Source organism: Embiotoca jacksoni, unplaced genomic scaffold (assembly GCF_022577435.1).
Source record: "Embiotoca jacksoni isolate LCO1_2020_lvr unplaced genomic scaffold, fEmbJac1.0.p SCAF_61, whole genome shotgun sequence".
NCBI classification, from domain to species: domain Eukaryota; kingdom Metazoa; phylum Chordata; class Actinopteri; family Embiotocidae; genus Embiotoca; species Embiotoca jacksoni.
Genome location: NW_027185416.1, coordinates 735001 through 759582, shown reverse-complemented (window position 1 = coordinate 759582; position 24582 = coordinate 735001).

Below are 24582 nucleotides of genomic sequence, written 5' to 3'. Positions count from 1 at the left end.
TGCCAATAGTAAACTAATTATACTTTTACTTCAGTAAAGCTACAAATACCACACTGTAAAACACACTTAAGTATGAATGAAATTATAATCATATTTTTTCTAGCAAAATTACTGAATGCAAATAAAGTTTCTGTCTTTAGATGAATAATACTCATGCATTCAAACAAAATCAGGATTCTACTGTTGTATTTAGCCGAGATGGTTTTAATTATTTTGCATGTTGCTGCGCACTACTTTTAAAAGCCTGTATTTAATCACCCGCATGTTGCGGCAAATTTTTACAACCTTACTCTAATAAACAAATAACATGCATTCTATATGCATGTAATTTATTTAAATCCTTGTTAAGTCTTGCATGTGTTGTCTACACCCAACAATCAGTTCTAGTGACTGAATTACAGTTTGTATGTTCTGTATTTGGTTTACCATGCTAACACCTACATTGAATTTAAAGTTTTTGAGTATAGTGCACTGACTTGCATGGCTTAAATGTATACAGAAATCAATGTAAACATATATCCAGCAAAACTGAGTGTAAATGTGAGTTCTGCTGTATTTAATTATTCAATTATTCAGGTTATAATCCTAGTTAGCATTATGTTGCTCAAGGCAAAACATTCAGAGAAATGTCAAATATACACCATCAGAGATTAATTCATATTGTGTTTACATTCATCATCACATGACATGAATTATGAGGTATGTCTTTATTTTATATGCTCCTTTTTTCACACTTTAATCCAAAATAAACAGCTTTGGTCAGGGACAGGAATAGGATTAGTGTACAGTCTCAACCAGGAAGTGTTCAGAGGCACATGATGGGCTTTGCAACATGTTAAGTGGTGATTTCGGTCATTATAAAACACAATTTACATGTACGTGTTCATTATAAAAGTGACATTCGACAAAGTGTGTGTTTTCGTGTGTGTGTGTGTGTGTGTGTGTGTGTGTGTGTGTGTGTGTGTGTGTGTGTGTGTGTGTCTTTTTATAGATGTAGCCTTGTAAAGGAAGCGTAGTAATTACATGTTTATGTAATTAGGTCAGTAATTCAAAGGAGGAAGCCTGTGTGTTTCCCATTAGTAATAAAATAGTCCTTCATGGCCCATATCTGTCACAAAGAGGGGTTCTCTTACATTAGTTAACACACAAATAGCTATACCTCTTTAACAGTAGTGCTTAAAACACACACACACACACACACACACACACACACACACACACACACACACACACACACACGTATGCTACTTGGGTTTGGGGACACCATGTGCAATTATGCAATAAACACATTTGGTGATCACACATGAGGGCTCTGGCCTACAACATAAAATGATGACAAAATGAACATGGTTGCTCTTTGTCCTTGCACTGGTGTATGTGAAAACACACTGATACACACACTCCATGTATTCATGGTGTGTGACCAAAGAGACACAAAACCAGGGTCTAAAGACAGGATTTCATGAGCTGCACGGACTGTAAAGCCCCTTGAGGCAAATTTATGATTTGTGATATTGGGCTGCATGACTAAAATTGTTATGCACAAAAGCTCCTCTATCACACAAATAATCATGTATATGCACATGGCTATTTTGCATTTGGACAACCAAGAAATGTACACACACACACACACACACACACACACACACACACACACACACACACAAACACATTCCAAAACACAGAAAATGCTTCCAAACAAGTACTATTGCCAGACTTACACATGCTCACACTTTCGCCCTCCATCGGCGAAACACACACACACACTCAAACAGTCACAGCTCTCTCCACTTCTCGGCTTCAGAAGGTATTTTCTCTCCCTTTCTCTGCCTCATCAGGCCCTGTAGCAGAGGGCAGGCAGTAGCTAATAATAGGTATTGACTGGTTCAACGTGGGATGAGCAAGGTTCAACCATTGGATCTCCAAATGCGCCCGGGGGTCACTCGCACAGCGAACACGTCTCCCCGGACCCGGCTGAAAGAGAAGGCATTTTAAACTTTCATGACTTCTCTGAAATCGCGGCTGTTTCGCCTTTCAGGCCTTAACTCTTTGTACTCAAAGCGCTCGGCTCGATCAATATCCGAGGAGGAGAGAGAGGAGAGAGAGGAGGGGATGAAATGCAAACGTCTTTATTTCAGTGGCTAAAACCGGTGTGCGCAACACTCACAGCCTGGGTTTGTTCGGTCGCTGCAGCGCTGAACTGTGAGCGCACATGTGCTGTATGAACACACTCGTTCTGGGCAGATTTAGCCTGCAAAGCCCACACATGCATAATACATGTAGAAAAAAATACACTTTAAAAGGAGACGTACCATCAGCTAATAATTAAACTATTAAAAGACATGTTTGGAGTCTATGAACACAATACTCACATGACCATATGCAAGTTACTGGTGACTTTACTGGCCATAAAGTCATCCACAGGCCTTTTCTGGGCAGAAGACATTCTTCCTTCTACAAAAGTTAAACTCACTAAGTTAGAAAACACATGCAGGGGCTTTGCTACTACAGCCTTCTCTGGTCTGATATGCTCAGTAACTTTTCATTGCTAAATCATATCTTAGGTGAAATATTGCTCTGTAAAAGACATTACGAAGTCAATTCACAGACTTTATGACTCTTCTCTACCTTTGCTGACAACTGTAGTATGTTTTAAGATCATGCTGTATTTGACATTTGTGGCAACAGTTGCTACACCTCAACAAAATAGAAAAAGCTGTGCTTTGAAGTCCATTTAATGCCCAGACAAATAAGAAGCTTCAGCTGAATGACGCATGAGTATCATCCACAGTTAGTCCTTTTTCAGCGTGGAATTTCCTCTTTGTTTTGTCAAGGGTACATAGTTAACCTTTACATATCTTTAAGAAGAATAGGCCATTCAGATTGATTAATTCAGACCACTGAAGTCTCGTATCAGCTACACAATAGCTTCACAGTTTTAACATACCGAGTATCTGGAATAGCTTGATGATGTCTTCAGTTTTGTCTTTGTTTTTATGTATCATTGTTTGTAGCCATGAGGCATATGTATAGGGCATTAATATACTTTATACAGAATGTGGATACTATTTGTTTTTGTAATTTTTAAAGGTCCAGAACAGACATTGGGAAACATTATTTTTGATTAGTAATATAGTATTTATTAGAACTGCTCAATTCATCTGTAAATAATATTTTGGGAGCTGTAGCTCACATCTTACATGTATTTTTAGATATTTTAACCTTTAAAACATGTTCATAGCATAGTTGGTCAGAAGAAATGGCAGTAAAGTAAAGTAACTTTAAATTGTACTTAAATACAGTTCTAGCATCAACACTCCACATCTTCACAATACATGAAGACATGCTGACAAAACATTGTGTCTCACTTTAAAAGAAAACACTTATAGGTCCAGAAACAGCTGTCAGAGTTTATCAGAAACGGGAAAAGAGGCCTATAGAGGATGCTGGAGCACATGTCAGGGGACACCAACACCAGAGAGATCTGGAGAGGCACGAGGAACATCAGCAGAGCCAAAGAGCGGAACCATTTAGATTTGACATGCAGCTTCTCATTGATCACATTGATCAGCAGCCACCCAGCAACAATGACACATCCAAAACCGCTGACCATCTCCACTCACCAGGTGAGGAGGGGGCTAAAATACTGTGCCTAGCAAAGGCTGCCAGTCCCAACAGCACCAACCCAGTATTTGTCTTACTCCCTCACCTCTTTACCTTCAGCTGACACCTGTTCAAGATCTGTCTGTTGAGGTACACATCCTGCCTGGTTCCTGTAAAGAAGACGGCCCGTCCTAGTGATCTTGACCTCACACATCATAAAGGCTTTTGAAAGATTGGTCTTGGATTCCCTCCGGTCACCGGTCAAACTGTTTTTGGACCTCCTCCAGTTACCCTACAAACCAGATGTCAGAGTTGACAATGCCATTATATACCTTACCTGCTCCACCGTACCTTCACCCACCTAGACAGGCCGGGGGGGGGGCGCTGTTGCAATCATCCATCCATCATCCATACCCGCTTTATCCTGAGCAGGGTCACGCTGGAGCTGGAGCCTATCCCAGCTCACTTTGGTTGATGACAGGCTACACCCTGGACAGGTTGCCAGTCCATCACAGGAACAACACAGAAACGTCGGACCAACCCCCAGCTGAGGTTCAAACCCAAAGCCTTCCTGTTGTGAGGCAACAGTGCGAACCACTGCACGGCTATTGTTAGAATCATGTTCTTTGACTTCTCAAACACCTTTAACACCATTCAGCCTGCCCTGCTGAGGAAGAAGATAACTGTCGTGCAGGTTGTTGCGTTGGTGTCCTAGACCATGGAATACCTTACCAGTCATCCTACAGAAATGTGTGTCAGACTCTGTGTTGAGCAGCACCAGAGCTCCACCGGAGTTGGTCCTGTCCAGTTTTCTCTTTACCCTGTATACTTTGGACTTCCAGTAAGATACATAAACCTGTCACCTACAGAAGTTCTCCACTGACTTGGAAGTTGTTGGATACGTCATGGGGGGAGAATGTGTTGGCGTACCAGATTGTGTTGGACAATTTTGCCTCGTCTGAGCTGAATCATCTGCAGGTCAAAATTAGCAAAACAAAGGAGCTGGTGGTAGACTTGCGCAGATCTAGGCATCGTGTTACTCTTTTCTTTTGTTTTTCCATTTGGAGAGATATGGTGGAGATGGTACATGAGTGCAAATACCTGGGAGTCCACTTGGACCAGACCAGAAACTCTGCATCCATTGTTCATGGGGAATCTCTGGTCCTCTGGTCCTTCACTGGTGTGGCACCATGCTGCAGATGTTTTATTAGTCTGAGATTGTTGGTGCCATTTTCTATGCTGTGGCCTAGCAGGGCAAAAGTCTAAGGTGGACAACACTAAAAGACTCAACAAACTTATAAACAAGGCCAGCACAATCCTGAGTGTGAAGTTGGACCCTGTGCATGCAGTCATGACGATGAGGATGTTGTCAACTTTAACCAATGGCTAAGAATGACTAAATTCTCCGCTGAATGTCACAGTAGGTCCTTCTTTTATGTGACCATCCAGCTATACAAGTCCTCATCTTTCTGCAGAAGCTACATCATTTTACTACTTCCCCAATCTTAAGCAGCTGTTATTGAGCAATTTCACTGCAGGGATTTAATGGAATTTTCCTGATTTTGATCCTGATTTATAGACACGCTTAAAGTACAGTAAAAATTTGCCCTCGAGACTCCACATACCGAGTCAAAACGACACAGAGGCACACATGCAGTGATAGTGTACAAAATGTTAAAAGGACACATTGTTAGATTTATCCAAAGCAGCAGGTGGACGAACAGCAGAAGCAGAATGTGAACAAACCAGCAGAGCCCTTGTGATTGGCCCCAGGCTGTAATGGACATGAACAACCCCTGTGTTAACAGTAAAAAGGCCTGTTTTGATTTCTGACACATGTTGTACAGAGAAGGCAGGAAAAAATGGTTTCCAGTGAACTAACTTGGTCGCACAACACTTCTTTGGACTTAATAGAATATAATAAACTCTTGGAACTTGAAATTCAACATAAATGCACACCAATGCATGAAGTGTGTATTTGTGCATCTGAGTATGTGTATGTTTGTGTGCGATGCCTTCAGGTACAGGGAGATTTCACCACAACGTGACTGCAGCTGCTGCAGAGAGGGAAGTTAATACCCAGGGCAGGGGGACACAGGGGAGGGCGTGTGCATGTGGGGGTGTGTGTGTGTGTGTCAAGGGCACTACAGCTGCGGCCCCGGCAGATCTAGAATGGAGGTGAATGGCACTCGTTCAGAGAGAAAGAGATCAAAAAAGCCACACACTGACAGTTTAAAATTTAAACTCTTGTATGCTACAGATGTTTCTTTTATGCACTTGCTTTATCGTTCCATTTTACTTTTTTGCTCTCTCTTTTTATCATTTGCAGCATGTAGCATATGATGAAGCTGATGTTAATCTCAGTCTTTGTTCTATATTTATCAGCTGTTTTCAGAGGGAAGCAGTAGATTAAATGGCTTTCCCTGCTGCCTTATAGGAGCACATAATGCCTACTGAGCCATGACATCAGCACAGTAGCTAAAAACTTTAACACATTAGTGTAGACAAGTTAAATATTCTAAATTAATAAGTGACAGATATTAAAGCAAAATAATTACAAAGCATATATTTCACATTTATGATGACTTTGTAAGGGCTACTGTAGACAAGATGGGCTTGAATATTGTCGTGGGTCTGTTTTGGATCGGTGCCATTTCCGATTTACAAAAGACTTCTGATCAGTGCATAAGCCCCCCTCCACTCAAACATATGTCACGTAGCAAAGGCTTTTCCAATCCAGTGAGGAACTTAAATAATTGTAATATGCACACATACAATGAGAATGGGCCTTTCTACTTTTAAGCTGTCAAACCTCACAGTATTTACAAATCAAAAGATGTTGAATTGTTTAAAATGTCTTACGCAGGACTGCATTAAGACATTTAACCTCTTGAGACATTTTGTCCACCTGAAAATAAAACTAATGAAACAGCCACAATACAATATACAAAAGTGGCATACAGTATATGAACATATTTGCTGGATACATTCTCATTTTGAGGGCGACAAATATTTGGAAAAAAAAAAAAAAAATCCATACAAACTTTTTTTTACTCCTACAATGTTTTGTATGAGACTTTGTGAGGAAAGAAAAAAAAAAGGCAAATGTTCTTAATTAAAAAAAAATATATATATATAGTTTTACAAACACTGTCCACTGCTTTGATTATACAATATAGTCATAATTATATATATTTTTTAAATTGTTTAAATAACAAAGTAAGTTGAAGTGGTATCTGAAATATATTTACTATCAGAATTTATAAATAGCAGGAACAATATATGAAAGAAACTGAACGTTTGGTTTCAGCACAAACTGAATAAAGTGTGCATTAAGTTGAATAAAGTTAAATTGGGATATCAGTTGAAGTGACAATAATGGCAGCAAACATTTCTCTTAAAAAGGCAAACAATAGATTTCAAATTGCCCTTTTTCTTTCCTTGTAGCTTTGGCTTTTTTTTTACAGTGTAGTACCACACAGTATTTTCTTTTATGTTAATTTCAAGTTGAAGCACCATAACATGAGAACACCAGGCAAAGTAAACAAGACAAAAAAAGAAAAGAGATTCAGATGAAAAAGTGTTTCAAGCTGGGTGGGCCGGCCAAGCTGTGAAGACTTGGTGTCATGTGTTGTGGGACGGTGGCGGTTGGCTTCACCATGTGTGTTTGGCATTAGTCTGCCAGGGCACCACTGTAAATTAGACCATGCTTGTCTTGGATCCAGTCCATCCAGATACACCACTCGTCCCTGCTGCCAGCCCTGCCACAGACAGTACAACATTTGTCAAAAGTTAGTCAAGGAGAAGAAAAAAAAAGCCCAGATGTTCAAGTTCAACATGCTGGTAGTAGTAAGAAAATCAAGTGCATCACTGGGGTGGTTTTAATATGTTGGGTTCTTTCCCTGTCTCAGAGGAGAGTCAGAGACTAACAGGGTATAAAACAAAAACAGGGAGAAGAGGAAGCAGACTGTGAAGTGTTTTTTTGAATTAGAGAAAATAAAGTAAATGAAGACATGAGAAGCAGACTAAAAGTTTTGTCCCTCGACTTTGTTTTTCTTGCTATACTTCCCTCTAATGATTCTTGCCATGATCACTGGTCATCATCAGTAGGTCAGCTGAACTAAACTGTAAGGTGAGATGATGACTGAAGACGCTAGATGGGTAACCCTTGCATGCTATCCTTACTATTACATGATCCAGCATTATTATACTTATTATTATTATTATTATTATTGTTATTATTATACTTATTATTCTGTGTTTGTAGTTTCTGTATTCTCAAAACCATAAACTATCAGTGTTCTCCTGGGTGATGGATGCTGGATGGTCATTGGCAGGAAATTTTGACCAGCAGATATAAATGTTACTGCAGATTTGATGTCTGTTCATTCATACACTGAGGGTGTGTGTGTGTGTGGGGGGGGGGGGGGGGGGGACTTTCCAGGGTTAGTGGCCAAAGTTTAACAAAATTTAACTTGACTGACCCCAATACACATTCCGCAATTGTATTGCTTGATTTTACTGTAAACAATAAGTTGAGCTTGACAGTGTATGTATATGTATGATAAAATAGCAGTCGAGGAAACACTTTAAACCCAAAAACAATCCATTTAGTTGTTTTCTGCAACCTAGAAACAGTTTTTTTCAAGATAAATTAATAGTGCATCTTTGAATAGGTGTATTTCCATCCACTTTTTTTTAAATGTGCACTTTCAATTTGCAGACAAGCCCAGAGTGCAAATGATGAAACTCTTGAAGTATTGGCAAACTAGTTTAAGTTGAGATGAGGAAAAAAAAGTTTGGTGCAATCGACATAGAATTAAATAATGATGTACATGAAGCATGTGACTTCGATGTCCACTGAAGCTTCCGCTCCATGTGAGAGATGAAAAAGTAACAGACAAGACAATCTGTGTCGTGTCTAACTTGCATTTTGTGGATTTTCTCAAAGTTTGGCTACAATTTGCGCTACATTTACATGGAAACCTAATTTATGCCAGAAAGTATTTACTTTCACTATTTGATCCCACTGGGATACAGGCTTCACCAGGGAGGATAGGGATACCAGGAGATTTATAGTGAGTATTGTTAGAAAATAGCATTGCAGTCATCAAAACAATTTATAATCCTGATTAACAGATTTTGATGGATGGGCAATTAACGGCCTAATTGTTGTCATCCTACATTCACTTTTAGTGTGAAAAACAGGCAAAGAGGAGTGTAATAAAGCCAAAGAGCAGCTTGGACTCAGGGGACAGACTTTTAAATGGCTCCAGCCCTGCTTGCAAACTTGTCTTAAATTTCAATTCATACTGCCTCCTATAGTTGTTTATATTGTGGTCAGATTACACTCTCATTCCCAGTTAAACTTGAAGATTAAAGGTAAAAAGGCGGCACATCATGCAACTCAGATATTACATTTACAAATAAACCCAAATAAAAATAAGCAATCCTTGGCTCCTGGCATTTAACTGATTTATATTCATTGATAAATGAAAAACTAACCTGGCGTAATGTTTGTGTTGAAGAAAAACACTGCTTCCCCAAGAGTCTTTGAATGGCCTACAGTACAACTAATAATTACATGTGTTAATAAAGGTGGTTAGTATGGAGAGTCCATCATTCGACCTGTCAATAACAGCCAAAACACACTAATGTTTCATTGCTGCTACCAGAGACTCAAATCTTTCTTTTTCAACACTTCTGACTTCAGTTATTTGCAATCTTGAAGGTCGATTTCAGATTTCAGATACCCCTTCTGTTTTCTGTTCGTCTTTTCTCTGCTCGCTCCGTGCCCCTAACCACTAACCCCCTCCAGACACGCTCTCTTTCGCTCGCTGCCTCAGACACACATATGCACAGCGTGGGCGCTGACAGTCCCTTGAACTGTTGACAATAAGTTGATGGGCTAAAGCCTCCAGTAAACATCTCTGGTGCCACCTCTACCCAGATGGAGCTACTTAGAGAACACACACACATTGGCTTGCCCTCACACACACATATACACTCACACACGCACGCACGCACACACACACACACACACACACACACACACACACACACACACACACACACACACACACACACACACACACACACACACACACACACACACACACAGAAACACAATTTCCAGGCCTGAGTTTCATTAGTCAGTGTGTTTATGTCTGCGTTCATGTGGCCTGGCGGAGAAAGCTCCTCATTTCACTGCCCTCTCTGGTTGCCTCTGTCAGAGCAGAAAGCATACAGACAGAGAGAGTGACCACAGTCACTGTTCCCTGTTTCATGTATGGACAGCTTATGTGTGTGTGTGTGTGTGTGTGTGTGTGTGTGTGTGTGTGTGTGTGTGTGTGTGTGTGTGTGTGTGTGTGTGTGTGTGTGTGTGTGTGTGCACCCATTCACCTTTGATGTTAAAACACATAGTACATGCTGTTCTCATTTGTGATCCCACCCTTCTTACTGCGTTGACATCGCCGGCCAGCCGCTCCAGGGCAGATGGCACCAGGATCTCTCTGTATATGTGAGTGTGCATGTATGCGTGTGTGCGTGTGTGTGTGTATGTATTTCAACATTGTGAGGAAACAGTTGACCCACAGGTCACCGGCCCGAGACAGGCTTAATTTTTTAACAATTAATCTCCTTCAGCCAGGAGAGGCAGAATGAGTCTAAAAACTCTCACACACCATGTGACACACACACACACACACACACACACACACATACACACTTATGCACAGGGGCTGATGCTGACAGGCATCAGACCACTATGTGTGTGTTTGTGTGTGGTTGTGTGAGTGTGTGTGTTAATCTGAGATGTGAATATGAGGAGATTAGATGGACCCGGGGATTAAAATCTGGCCTTTACCTCAGAGGATCCGTTCCAGTAGAGACATCCTGATGGACACACAATCACCACTCCCACCCCCACCCCCACCTCACCCACACACACACACACACACACACACACACTCACTCACGCCACTTCACGGCTCCGAAACAAGAAAAAGAGAAATGTTTGAATGGAGGCACACAAATGAGAAACCAGAGAAAGCACGTAAGTATTTCTAACAGACAAGGAGAGAATGGAAGACAGATGGAAGTGCGGGATTGATGGAAAGGGAACGAGAAAGCACAGAGTACACAAACAATGGCATAGCAGTGTCAGGCATACAGACTGAAGAGGGTTGCCCCGCTATATAAGGGCCTTACTTGGTCAGAAAATTAGCCCACGTCCTCTTTTTAAGGAGGAGGAGTCTCAGCAGCCCCTAAATGTGCACACATAACCAACATGTAAATATCAAAACTTTTTTTACCCATTTTTTTAGCACATAAACTACGCTTGCGCAGTAGCCTGTAAGTTAACAAGCAGTGTGCAAATTTGCAGGGTACAACCTTTTATGAACTTGAATTTTACTGGTCGTACTATTAACATGCTGTACAAGTCTATGCAAAACATGAGACACGTATGACTACTAGTTAGGTCTGGGTCAGTGATGAAATGGTTGGCACCGATTACATTACGAGCTAGCTTCTTTGGACGATGTCAATTACAGCAATAAACTAGAGGGGCAATCAGAGAGTTGTGAAACCACAGTCCCTGTGTGATCCATAATGACAGCTCACTATAGTAACTTTAAGCAAGTACATGTGTATCCCAGAGGATGACTGGTGCCCGTGAATGTGGATTGTGATATGGAGCCATTATATTTCTTCAATTCAATTCAATTCAACTTTATTTATATAGCGCCAAATCACAACACGGGTTATTTCATGGAACTTAACACAGTAAAGTCCTCACAGCAGAACTTTACAATATTATAGAGAAACCCAACAATTCAACAATTCCCACATAAGCTAGGAGGGAAAAACTCCTCCTTATTGAGAAAAACCTCCAACAGAGGGAAGAAAAAACTACCTCTTAAAGGAAGAAACCTCCGACAGAACCAGGCTCAGAGGTGGACGGAGCATCTGCCTCGACCTGTCGGGGTGAGAGGAGAGCAGAGAGAGACAAGGACAACATAGAGATACAAGACATAAACTGTTGGTGGGGCTGATAATCACAGAGCAGAGACATGCAGCTCCATGACGGGACATCTGCAGAAGAAAGAACATAAACTACTTGAGCGAGGGAACTGAATGGAGAGGCAACAGACAATAAGCAAAAACTATTGGAGAGAAAAAGCATGAAGTTAATGAGATGTGATGGTGAGATATGAGTCTACAGAGAGTTAAAGAGTGAGAGGAAAGAAGCTCAGTGCATCATGAGGTCCCCCAGCAGCCTGGGCCTATAACAGCATAACTGCAGGATGGTTCAGGGCCACTGGAGCCAGCCCTAACTATAAGCTTTATCAAAAAGTAAAGTTTTGAGTGTAACCTTAAAGCTAGAGAGGGTTTCTGCCCCTCGAACACAAACTGGGAGCTGGTTCCACAGGAGAGAACCCTGAAAACTGAAGGCTTTGCCTCCCTTTCTATTTTTAGAAACTCTGGGAACCACAAATAGACCAGCGTTCTGAGAGCGAAGTGCTCTTTCAGGATGATATAGTTCTCTAAGATCTCTGAGATAAGATGGAACCTGGTCATGAAGAACTTTGCAAGTCAGTAAGTTACTTGATTTAAGGGTTACTTTTCTTGATTTAAAAGGAAGCCAGTGAAGAGAAGCTAAAACAGGAGAAATATGTGGTGCTGGAGGCCGAGACAATGTCATTTACAGTAACTAAGTAATTCGAGAAATGGTTTCTGAGGTTTTTAGGACCAAGTACAATAACTTCCGCTTTGTCTGAATTTAGAAGCAGGAAGTTTTTGCTCATCCAGGCCTTTATGTCTTTTAGACAGGCTTCAAGTTTTTTGAAGTTAGGTTAGGTTAGGTTAGGTAGTTACTTTATTAATCCCCGAGGGGAATTTTTTTTCGCTTCATGCAGTGCTTCCTGATGACATCTCCTAATGGAAGCATGGACAAAGTAAAAAGTATTGGGCCTAACACTGAGCCTTGTGGAACTCCATAACTAACCCTTGTTTGTCTGGAAGACTCATTGTTGACATGGACAAAATGGAACTATTTGATAAGTAGAATTTGAACCACTCTAATGCAGTTCCTTAGATCCTTGTAACATCTTTCAATCTCTGTAATCAAATTGTGTGATCGTATCAAAAGCAGCACTGAGGTCCAGAAGAACAAGTACAGAGACAAGTCCATTATCTGAGGCAAATAAAAGGTCGTCAGTAACTTTCACCAGAGCTGTTTCTGTGCTATGATGAACTCTAAAGCCTGACTGAAGATCTTCAAAAAGACCATTCCTCTGTAAATGATCACAAAGTTGATTTGCAACAACTTTTTCAAGGATTTTAGAAATAAACGTCAGGTTGGAAATGGGTCTGTAATTTCCTAAAACAGTTGGATCAAGAGTCTGCTTTTTAAGAAAAGGTTTAATTACAGCCACTTTAAAAGCCTGTGGTACATAGCTGGTTACATAGATAGGTTGATCTGATCTAATATGGAAGTACTAATTAAAGGGAAGACTTCCTTGAGGAGTTTAGTTGGGATGGGATCCAGGAGACAGGTAGATGATCCAAATGAGAAAATAATTGTAGTTAGCTCGGAGAGCTCAACAGGAGAGAAATGTTCAAAGTATAAATCTGGTCCCACGGTTGCTTCCAGGGCTGCTGTGCTTAGCGACAAATCAGTGACAGTGGCAGGAAGGGTCTGCCCGATTCTCTCCCTAATAGTTAGAATTATATTGGTGAAGAAGTTAATGAAGTCATTACTGCTGAGAGCCGATGGAATAGACGGCTCAACAGAGCTGTGACTCTTTGTCAGCCTGGCCACACTGCTGAAAAGAAACCTGGGGTTGTTCTTGTTTTCCTCTATTAATGATGAAGAATATGCAGTTCTGGCCTTACGAAGAGCTTTCTTATATAATATTAGACGATCCTTCCAGGCCGGGTGAAATTCTTCTAAATTAGTGGAATGCCACTTCCTTTAGAATCCTGCTGACAAACAGACTAACAAACAAATAGTGATAGCTCATAATCTGAGCTGCACATGATGGATGGAGGCTACTATCATTTCAAATCAGGCTGTCAAAATAAAATGTTGGCGTTGAAATACATGCATTTGAGAATCAAATTTGGTATCAAGAATGGTGGGATGTCGAGAGTTTTGCTTCCAACTACCAATGCCTCTTTATAACCAAAGAAGTTCCAGCTAAACTTTTCCCCTCACTTACATAAGATTAATTTTCAACTTTGAAGCCCTCTCTTTTTAGTCTTTATTTCACTCATCAGCCTTGTGACACTTGTTATCCCGCAATGCTTTGAAAAGTGATTAACTTTTCTTCCAAGGAAAATTAAAAGGACCAATTTCAGAAAGAGACTCATTATGAAGCACACTGACAACAAATGTGTCATCTGCGTGCATATTATTCAAGACTGCACTGTTCTGTTCTTGTATGGACCTCTGCAGTCGCTGGTATGTAAGAAGTATCATGAATATCAGTATTGATTATATGACACAAACTCCCAAATGGTTTATTAAACTGCAACAAGGGTGAATAAAGAATAGACTAAAATATATTGAAACATAAAAAGCAAACTAATAATACACAGAACTATGGGAATACTGCAATAAACAAATGTGTGCTGTTGTGTAAGGGTTTTTTTGTGCATTGTGTTAGTGTGCATGTGTGTATGTGTGTGTGTGTGTGTGTGTGTGTGTGTGTGTCCACTCAGTGTCGTGCTGGGCTACATGAGGAGACAGGGAGCATGTTGGAGCTGACAAGGCCTGTAGGGTCAACATCAAGCCAAATCAACTGCACTTGGGATCAACCACTGCTCCGGCTCTGTCAAATTAGGGCACCGTGCCAACACACACACAAACACAGCCACACATGCGGACACATGGACATGCACACAAACAGCTGTCAGGCACACACTCGTGACTGCCCACTGCCCCGGAAACATCAGAGCACATCTCTGCCCTGAGGTGAGAATTGCAGTTTGTGTGTATGTGTGTTTGACTGTGCATGTGTGTGTGTGTGTGTGTGTGTGTGTGTGTGTGTGTGTGTGTGTGTGTGTGTGTGGTGTGGGTGTGTGTGGGCAGTCACAGCGTCTGTGTGTTGATTGCTGGAACAGAGTGGCTGAGCAGCATGAGATTTGTGTGTGTGTGTGTGTGTGTGTGTGTGTGTGTGTGTGTGTGTGTGTGTGTGTGTGTGTGTGTGTGTGTGTGTTTGAAAGTGAGGACATATTTTTGAGGAAATTATGCATTTAGCGATGTTTGTACATGAGTCATACCTTTACTATATATGTGTATTTTTGTGTGTGCTTTCAAAAAACATGACGCGCGTGTGTGTGTGTGTGTGTGTGTGTGTGTGTGTGTGTGTGTGTGTGTGTGTGTGTGTGTGTGTGTGCATGCGTGTGCTGTATATCAAAATATCATGTCTTTGCACATGTGGTCACATCCACGCCTTTGTGTGTAATGTGTGTGCTTAGATATATTTAAAAACGTGTGTGAGTGTGTTTGTTGTGCCCCAAGGGTGTCATCAGTGGGGCAGTAAATGGGCATCTGTGCGTGGTCCAGTGGAAGCCAGCCGGCTAACTGGGCTAACTGGGCCACCTCTGCCAGCCGCATCCAGCTGTGCCACTGGATGCCCATTCTGCACTTTATCAGCATCATCATTATTTCAGCTTCACACTTTCCTCCCAGACTGGCCACCATCATCACTCCACCTCCACCCATCCATTCATCCCTGTTCCATCTCCCTCTGACACACAGGAAAAGTGAATGCTTTCTAGACTTCTCAGGATCACATGGGCTCGGAAAGTCAAACACATGTTATTTACTCTCTTGTTGATGGACCTGATTCATCCATACTTCAGGTCATTTATTCTGATCTTACCTTTCTTCTGATTGTTACCACTCACAAGAAATATCAAAATCTACAGTCGACATAAAAACTACTGATCACGTGTATGTTCCTCATTCAGATGGATTTAATTTTGGGTATTCCATTGACTTAATCCTCAGGGCAACCTTTGGCCAACAGGTCCACATTAGACACAAAAGTGTGTCATTAAGGACTCTGCACTTATCAAAGCCCATTTAACAACTTAGAAACTCCAAACTAAAGACAAAACCAGCCTGAGAGGAAAACCGGACTGGTCTTATCACATGAAATAGTTGCATGGAAACCTACACTGCAAAACAGTACAGACTGAATAAACAACAAACTGAAAAATTGTCACAATTTCCACTGAAGACTCAAGACTGTCTCTCCAGAAAGGAATATAATAGTGTTGTAGCATACTTAATTATGTAATCACAGCTGACAGAAATAGCTGCATAACAGATGGAAAGAGAGCTGGACAAAGAAGTTAAAAACGTACTTTCCCATCTTGGCACAGCTGACCAACAGCTAAAGTGTCCGTGAACATTCACAGCTTCACACAACCTCCTCCACCACCACATGTCCGCAGACGGGGCACAAAGGTAAGAAGAGGCCTAGGCAGCAGTGGGCATCGCACAACTCAGGAGGCTCACATGGAAATATCAAAGCAAGCTCAGCCAAAATTGAACAATTAAGCAGTTATAACCAATTTAACAAACATTAATAGATGCTGTCGATTACTTTTATTTCATTATTTTCACCATGTTTGGACAGTTTTGAAGATATCCTAAAAGCTGACCATTTTTAAAAGATTCAATGAAAGAGTAATCACAGTTGTTTTTTTTGTTTTTTATCACACTTGTCAAAAATATTTTATATAGCCTTATTCTATTTTATTTATTTAATCATTTATTTTGTAATTGGATGGTGTGTGTTGAGTTTCGGATATGTTTATATGCATGTAGTAATAAAACTGTTCTAAAACACTGCATTTAAGCAGCAAAACTGAAAACTGTAAAAATACAACTGACAGAACAGTTTGGATTTGAATCTCCCTGACCAAAGTTCCCCACAATTTAACACTTACATTCTATGTTGGACAGATACACACAGAATATGATTTATGGTTAGATCAGTGGTGAACCATAACCATTGCAGGTCATTGCCTGACATGTACATTTTGTCATGTGCATCCCTAGCGTCAAGCTGAAAAGACTTCACACCTGCAGATTTCTTTCAGTTTCAAAACTGCAGTTTACAACCTTAACCAACATTCACAATGTCTCTGGAGATGCTTGACTTTTTTCATATATGCTTTACTACTCGTGCGTGTGTGAATGAGAGGGAGTGCAGTGAATGGTTTAGATGTAAGGGGTAGAGGTGGTGAAGTCGTTATAAGTTTAAATACTGGGGGTCAAATGTCTAAAGTAAGAGGAGTGGGTGGAGAGGAGAGTCGAGAGTGATTTGGAACATCGGGTTTCCAGCAAGAGTGAAAGGAAAGGTTTAAAAGGTAGTAGTGAGACCAGCCAAGTTGTATGGTTTTGGAGGCAGTGGCACTGATTGAAATACAGGAAGTACAGATGAAGCTGGGCGAGTGAGAACATCAGAGGACAGGTCAGGTTTAGACGGTGTGGAGACAAAGAAAGAGAGACGTCGTTGAGGTAGTTTGGATATGAGTGGAGGAAGATGATGGGCACAGTGGTAGATGGATCCTGAAGATGGAGCTGCCAGGGAAGAGGACAAGAGAAGGCTTATGGGTGTGTTAAGGGAGGACTTGAAGGCAGGTGATCCAACAGAGGACAGGAAGAGTTGGAAATACAGTGGTAACCTCTAAATACTAATCCCCGAGACTTGTAAACAGATGTGTAAAATGTGTGGCATTGTCGTTTAACGTAGTCACAAACAGCCATAAGGTGAAAGAGCCTGGAACTAAACCGGCCCAGCGGGATGTCCTTCTCTACCTTTCTCAGAGGCTGGTGACAGCCAGGTCCTGTGAATGCTTGAGCTGTTCAGGGTGAAGCTGCAGGTCAGTTGGTCTCCAGAGGTTCTCCATCTGCCCACCAAGGTGTTCATAACTCACCCGACAGTAACACACGGGGCATTAAACTCCGTTTGACTCCTGCTCAGCCACTTCTAGAGACCATGCATCCATATTATTTTATTAATTCAGCCAGTTGACCAAACATTGGCAAAGTATACCTCATATTCACAAAAATCAGTGGAACGATGTTTTTCCAGGCTTTTGCAGTATTTTCAGAAAAACTCTGATTGGTGCAATTTACAGGTCAACTGTCATCTGACCTCGATTGTCTTGTTTGGCCAACATATTTAAATAGTAGATCATTGATTCATACAGTTCATTTCTTAACTGTTTAGGCAAAGCAGAAAGTGACTGATTTTCTTTAAATGTATCAACATGAGGCTTCAGACTTGGACTCTTCATGTTTGTTTAACAGCAGGTGATTATATGATTTCTGTTGCCTTGTTTTGGAATTAAGGCATATCCCTCTGGGTGTTCAAATATTGAAGCACATACTGCACGTTCCCAGCACATCAATGACAAATGGATGTTTTGCTTTTCAAATGCCTAATTCTCAAACATATAGAACTGACAGGGGAGGAAATTATATGCGCTGTATATTAGTGTAATCTATATTTCACATTTAGATTTTTCCAATATGATTACTGATTAACTTCGATGGTATGAGTTATGCATTATATGTCTTGTGGGACGAGTGTGTTTCTTTTTGCTTTACTGTGCGTTCATGTAAGCACCATCAAGCCACCAGCAACATCAAGCCATTTTTTTTTTTTTTTTCAAATAAAATGTCCATATATGATTTGTTTTGTAGGGTCAAAGGTTTTGGCCAGTGCCATTCAAATTCATCAAAATAAATAAAAGGGACCCCAAAAAATTCTAAAAGCCATATGGAGGTCTGCAGTATACAGATTTAGTCCTCATTTGATTTGTTTTTCTGCCCTTTTCAAACTTTAGCACCTCGCTGCTCTGACTGCCAAGGGAAGTAGCCAAGTCTCCATCCAAATGTAGAACAAATTTGAACCAGAAAATCAGCAAACAAAAGATGAAGCAATGTGCGTTTCCATCTGATACTGGAGGAACATGAGGAGATAAAACAACAGCAGAAGAAGAAGATACAACAAGATCATGTAATTAATAGATTGCCAGTAAAATTTGATCGATCATTTTGGGAAAACATGATGAAAATATTGCATTTAGGGTTATTTCACTTGATCATTTTAGGAACATTACAGTCAAATTGAAAATGTTGTACTTATAACAGTTGGATGACATTCTGACATCAAGGTAATGACATCACACCTCTTGTGATTGAACACATATACCGCATAGGCATGTTTACCAGACAGAACTAACATCACATACACATACACGTTTGTTTACTTTTTTTCAATCTTTAAATCTTGTATAAATTGAATCACACCACTCCAAATCTCACCCTACAGGGATTTATCAAAGTTTTGTATAAATAATTTGCATCTTGTTAGAAAAACAAAACAGGTCCACCCTTGTTTACAAGTGTGAATGTAATATCACAATTTTTGTCACTGTTCACGCATTAAAGTAATCACAGACAAAACCACAGAATGATGGATTCATGTAAATGTGGTGTAAATATATGTATTCAGTGAGAAAGTAGTAAGTGTGGCATCATTCTGACTGGGTGCAGGACAACTGAATGTTTTATTCCGTTGTTTTGTTTTTTCAACCTACAACCTTTTAGGTTACTACTATGTTCTTTATAAGCCAACAAGCCATCCTCCTGCATACAGTATGTGTGTGCCTGTGTGTCCCTGTTCACGTGTGTGTGTGTGTGTGTGTGTGTCACTGTGTGCAGAGCGGTGTGGCAGCCAGGGCCTCATGACAGATCAGGGCATTCAGGCCAGTGACATTCCTCCAGAGCCCCAGATGCATCATGGGCCGGTGGTGTGAAAAATGCTGGTCGGCCTGATCCACTCAGCCGCAGATGAATGGAGCGCTCGGTGCACTCACCCGTAGATGAATGGAGTGATCTGTCTTGTCAGCGGAGGTCGACCGAGAGGTTACAGTTCCAGCATATACCTGTGTGCGTGTATGTGTGTGCGTGTGTGCGTGTGTGCGTGTGTGTGTGTGTTATATGTATGTTTGCTGACTCTGGAAACTATCTGCAGGACTCCACACAAACTCACACACACAAAGAGAAATAAAGACATACACTGATGATCACATATGAACGATACACATATACAGTACAAACGCAAAAACATGTTTATCATACAATAGTCTGTTTAGATGTAGCTTCATTCATGAACCCATACATGCCCATCCTGCCTATCATCATTAAAAGGAAACTTAAATTGCAAGTTTTTTTTTTTAACCTAGCCCCTACTTTGCCATAATTTTGGGCCTAAGTGGCGAATGAGGACAGCACCTTGTGCAGTCAGTCCAGTTTTGAGCGAGATCGTTTCAGCGGGCAGCCGCGCAATAGACTGCAATGTAATACGTCTAGACAATTAAGTCCTGTCTATGTCCTTAAAAAGGGACTGTTTTTGCTAGCCTGGCTGTGCTGACTGTGGCTCACAGCTTCAGTTTTCTTCACTGTGGTAACATTTTGGAAACTCGGCTCGTATTAGCGTTTGCACAGCCACTAGGAAGGACAGACCAATCACTGACCAGTGTCGGTGGTTAAACCTGGACATGGCACGTGGTTACAGCGGTGGTAAAGTGTCGGGCGGTTTCGGCGCATGCTGATTGGTTAAAATTAACCCGAGGTCTACGCCCAGTAGGATGAAACGTCCGCAAAATATTCTCTATGGAGGGTAGCCAGACCCATATATACGCAGTTAAATGGGTATGGTTCGCACCAGCTTCTGTTTTTGCCACTGACAGACATAGCCTCTTATTACAAATACATTATAAAAAGGAGCCCTAACCTAAAACAGGAGTCTTACTCAATTCTCCACACAGTTACTGTTGCTGGTAGCATTGCCCTCGCTCGGTCATCAGCAGCTCTCCCCACTCTTAGAACAATGTTTTTCTTTAGGAAAAGGTGCTTTGGCGAAGGATTTCCTATCTTTTTTGGCTAGCAGTCATCATCCCGGTCAAAGTGGTCACCGCAGATCTGATGGTCTGTAAGGTGCATCGAATGGACAAGAGTTTAATTACTCACACCTTCAGCATGCCCTTATTCAACAAAGACAGTCTGTAAAAACTGCATGAATGTTGCGAGACATTTTCTTGGCACAATTTGGAAATGCACAGCACAAACCATTATTTTTTTGATCTTGTCCATGACACTAAGCTATGCTTTATGTACTCCAAAAAAGCAACTTTTCCCAGCACTCCTCTCTTCAACTGCAGTAACTCACCTCTTTCAAGATTTCAGAGTGAGATTTCTACTTTGTGTCGGGAATCCTTTTAACAATGTTGTCAGTTTTAGTGGAGGTACATGGAGAGGGCTCAATTGGCCCAAATTATTACATTGCAACGTGTTTCATGGTTGCTGGCAGAAGCGCTGTCGCTCAATACTGGACCAATTTTAAAAGCTGTTGTTCCCATTGGCCACTTAGACCAAAATGATGGGAATGTCCGGGTTGAAAAATACTAAAGTTAGCTTTCGATCTTTATGTATTGATCAATATGGTACATCCAGTCAGCTACTGAAGCTTCATTCTGTTGCAGTCTTTTACTCCAACTGGGTGAAAGGTCCGAGTCTGGTAATAGGCTGTGCTACAAAAGCTTCCTCCATTTTGGACTCTCCACGTCTCCATCCCTTCAAAGGTCAACACTGGCAAAGCTGTAAATTCAAAATTTCAAATTTACTATATTTGACCTCTACATAAAAAAAATCTGTGCAATTTTACTTTCCACCACAGCAAATTCATTGAGTGTGGCGATCCCGGTTATTATATAGAGTGGCACAAATTTCTCTACATCACTTTTTCAAGATTGTTCAGGCAGTGCTTTATTCTGATTTGCAGCTCAACACAATTGCAATTATTTCATGCAAAAATGGCCAAAAAAAAACATTACCCATTTCTGTGAATATACTTAAACCTCAATAATGCTCCATATTGTAATGCTACCTATGTTTTTATAAGTTATTCTACAGTGAGTGACAATGTGGGACTGCTGGTAAATACATGTTAATTAGAGTTAATCCTGAGATATATATGTAGGGTTTTAGATTCATTGGTGCTTCTTGGATGTGACATGAATGTTTGCAGGCCCTATAGAAAACTGCAAAACAGAATACCATCATTGTTACAATATTGAGACTGAAAAAGTAAATCTGCTTGCACATACACACATACACATGGGCCGCTATCACACACTGCCCTGGTGTCCCTGAGTTTGTCATACACACACACATACACATACACATACACATACACACATGCACTCACATGCAGACACACACACAAACAGCCAGCCCATCTCCTCAGCCATCAGCCCAGAGCTCCGGCGCCCAGAGCAGTGGCTCTGACACGTCTATATGTTTTTCCACCTGACCTTTTGCCGTCCTTTCTGCCACAGCCCGTAAACCATAAGCTGATATATGAAGGCAATTTTTAGCGGTGCCACTTGTATCTGAGTGATTGCGTACGCTTTACATTTGGGGCGCCTGCCACCTTGCCACCCCACCTCCCCCAGATCTCTCTATTTGGATAGCGGACAGCGTGGGGTTGCGGGGGCAGAAAAGAGGAGGGGGACGGAGAGGATTAAAGGATGGCTGGATGTGATGCCAAATACACACATCTATCTACTCCCAGGGCAAGGCGTCTGCTGTGTGATAGCCCTTCACTCGGCCAGGCAGCAACTTGAGAAGCTTTATAAAAGGACAGCTCTGACTGCAGCGACATCGCAAGAACATTTTCCAAATAGCCTTGCTTTATAGAATCGATAAATGTTTTGTACGTTTCCTGAAGTCAGCAATGAGGTTTTTCATCATTAATCATTGGGGAACCAAATAGCATAACAGTATGTTGTCAGTATATTTAGTTTGTTTAAATCTTTTGACAAGAATAAATCACATTTATTTTAAGGCTCATTTGGCAAAAAGTGACATGTGGTTGTGTATACGACTCATATTCAAGAGAACTCGTGTACGCAGCTCCTTTTTTGCTTAAATCAACAACTGAAATACTTTTGATTATAAAGGAATCTTTATAAAACAGGTGAGTTTCAGGTTGTTTCAAAATTTGTATTATTAATCTACTGTACATTTGCTGACTTTTATGAAATAATTTTCTTATAAGTAGCCTATGGGATCAGAATATCTTAATTATGACAAACTGTAAGAGCTAATTCGTACTTAATTTACTTTCAAAATGTAAACAAATATAAGCTCAAATGAGGTTAATCTTGCACAGCATGTACTGTGGCAGGAATTTGAACGCCTCAGAACTTGCCTGAGAATCTATCTTTTTAAGAATCCCTTTAGAATCAGTCATACTAGATTTCTAGTAAGGATTTCAATGTCCCGCACAAAAAAAAACACTTAGTTTGTAAAATTGACTTTATATTGTGTTATTTTAATTGAATCAATTGGCTTCAGCCACCAAATGTCAGCACCATAGTCTTAAACATCCTCTTATCTAATTGTCCCCTGGTCTTGATGCAGGTGATGGGGTCGGTTTGATGAGCCTCGGCTCATGTTCCAGTAAGTTGTGTTTGAATTCCCCTTTAGGTTCTTATCACAGCAGCAGATTGAGTTTATTAACTTGTTAGCATGAATTTATGCTATGGCAGCTCTATGGCATTAGGCCATGTTACATTACAACAACGCAACGACTCTTGTTATCTTATTAGCATAAAGCTCTTTCCGATGGACGAGTGGATGTGTGGGACATTAGCACATGTTACAGTAATGGGAAGGCTTTGTTAGCTTGTTAGCATGCTAAACAGGTAGGGGTCTGTGAGTGGCATTATAGCCTGTTTAAGAGAATTGGAATGAGCCAGCACAGTGTTAGCTAGTTACCATAATCTCAAGAAGGTGTGTGTGTGTGTGTGTGTGTGTGTGTGTGTGTGTGTGTGTGTGTGTGCGCGCGCGCCTGTGGGTGTGTGTCTTTCCTCCAACATTTTTCAATTACAGCTGCTCATTGTGAGGTTGTAAATGGCTGGGTCAGCTGGCTGGAGTTCTGCCTTTGAACACAGTGCTGACGTCCCTACAAAGACATCATTAGAGAGGCTCGGCCCAGCAAGAGACACCCTCACTTCTCCATCACCCCTGAGGAAACAACTCCATAATGTGCCACAGATGGAAAAATTAACAAAGTAGAAAGGGGGAAAAAAAAATACTCTCCTTTCAAGGGGAAATTAAAGAATAAAACCTTCAACATAATCCCCTCTATTATTTTCCCTGTTCTGTTCTGTGCCCTTGCATAATCCCTAATTTGATTTTTTTTTTCTTTTATCATTAATTTTGAGACACATAAACTGAAAATGAATTTCTCATTTTCTCTTGATCTAAATGTTCAGTGACACCCCCACCCGTGCCTCAAGAAAAAGAAATAAAGGTTGTTTTCTTTAATTTATTTTAGTTCATTTTTTACAAGGTTAGAGGGAATACAAACACTATAGGTGCTGCTAATTGCAATAGGAGATTGAGAAACAGAGTTTGAAGAAAAAATAAAAAGAACACTCATGCGTTTTAAATATGATTTGCATTTTGATTCCAAGTTGTATTTTATGCAACATGCCTGTCTTTTTTTATGCCTTTCCTTTTTCTTTGGTTCCTGCTAATATCTTAAAGGATCAAAGGCTTCCGTTGGGTTCCTCTCATCTAGTTTTTCTCCTCCAAGCATTGGGTTTGCCTCCCAGGACCACAGCAGCACACGTTTTGCAAGAGTGCCAAATTTGTAGGGGAGGGAGAATTAGCTATTCCAGGACTCATTTGACATCAAAAAGGGGACAATCCACTGAGGGCACAGATAAAAGGGGTGGCCCACTCTGACCGATAGCTACCTACAATATAGTTTGTGTGTTTTCATTTTACAAAAGCTGGGTTGGTACAAGGGCAATAGAGAATAGTATTAGTCTAACTTTACAGGGTAGAAGTTTTCACTGACACTGCAGATGTGT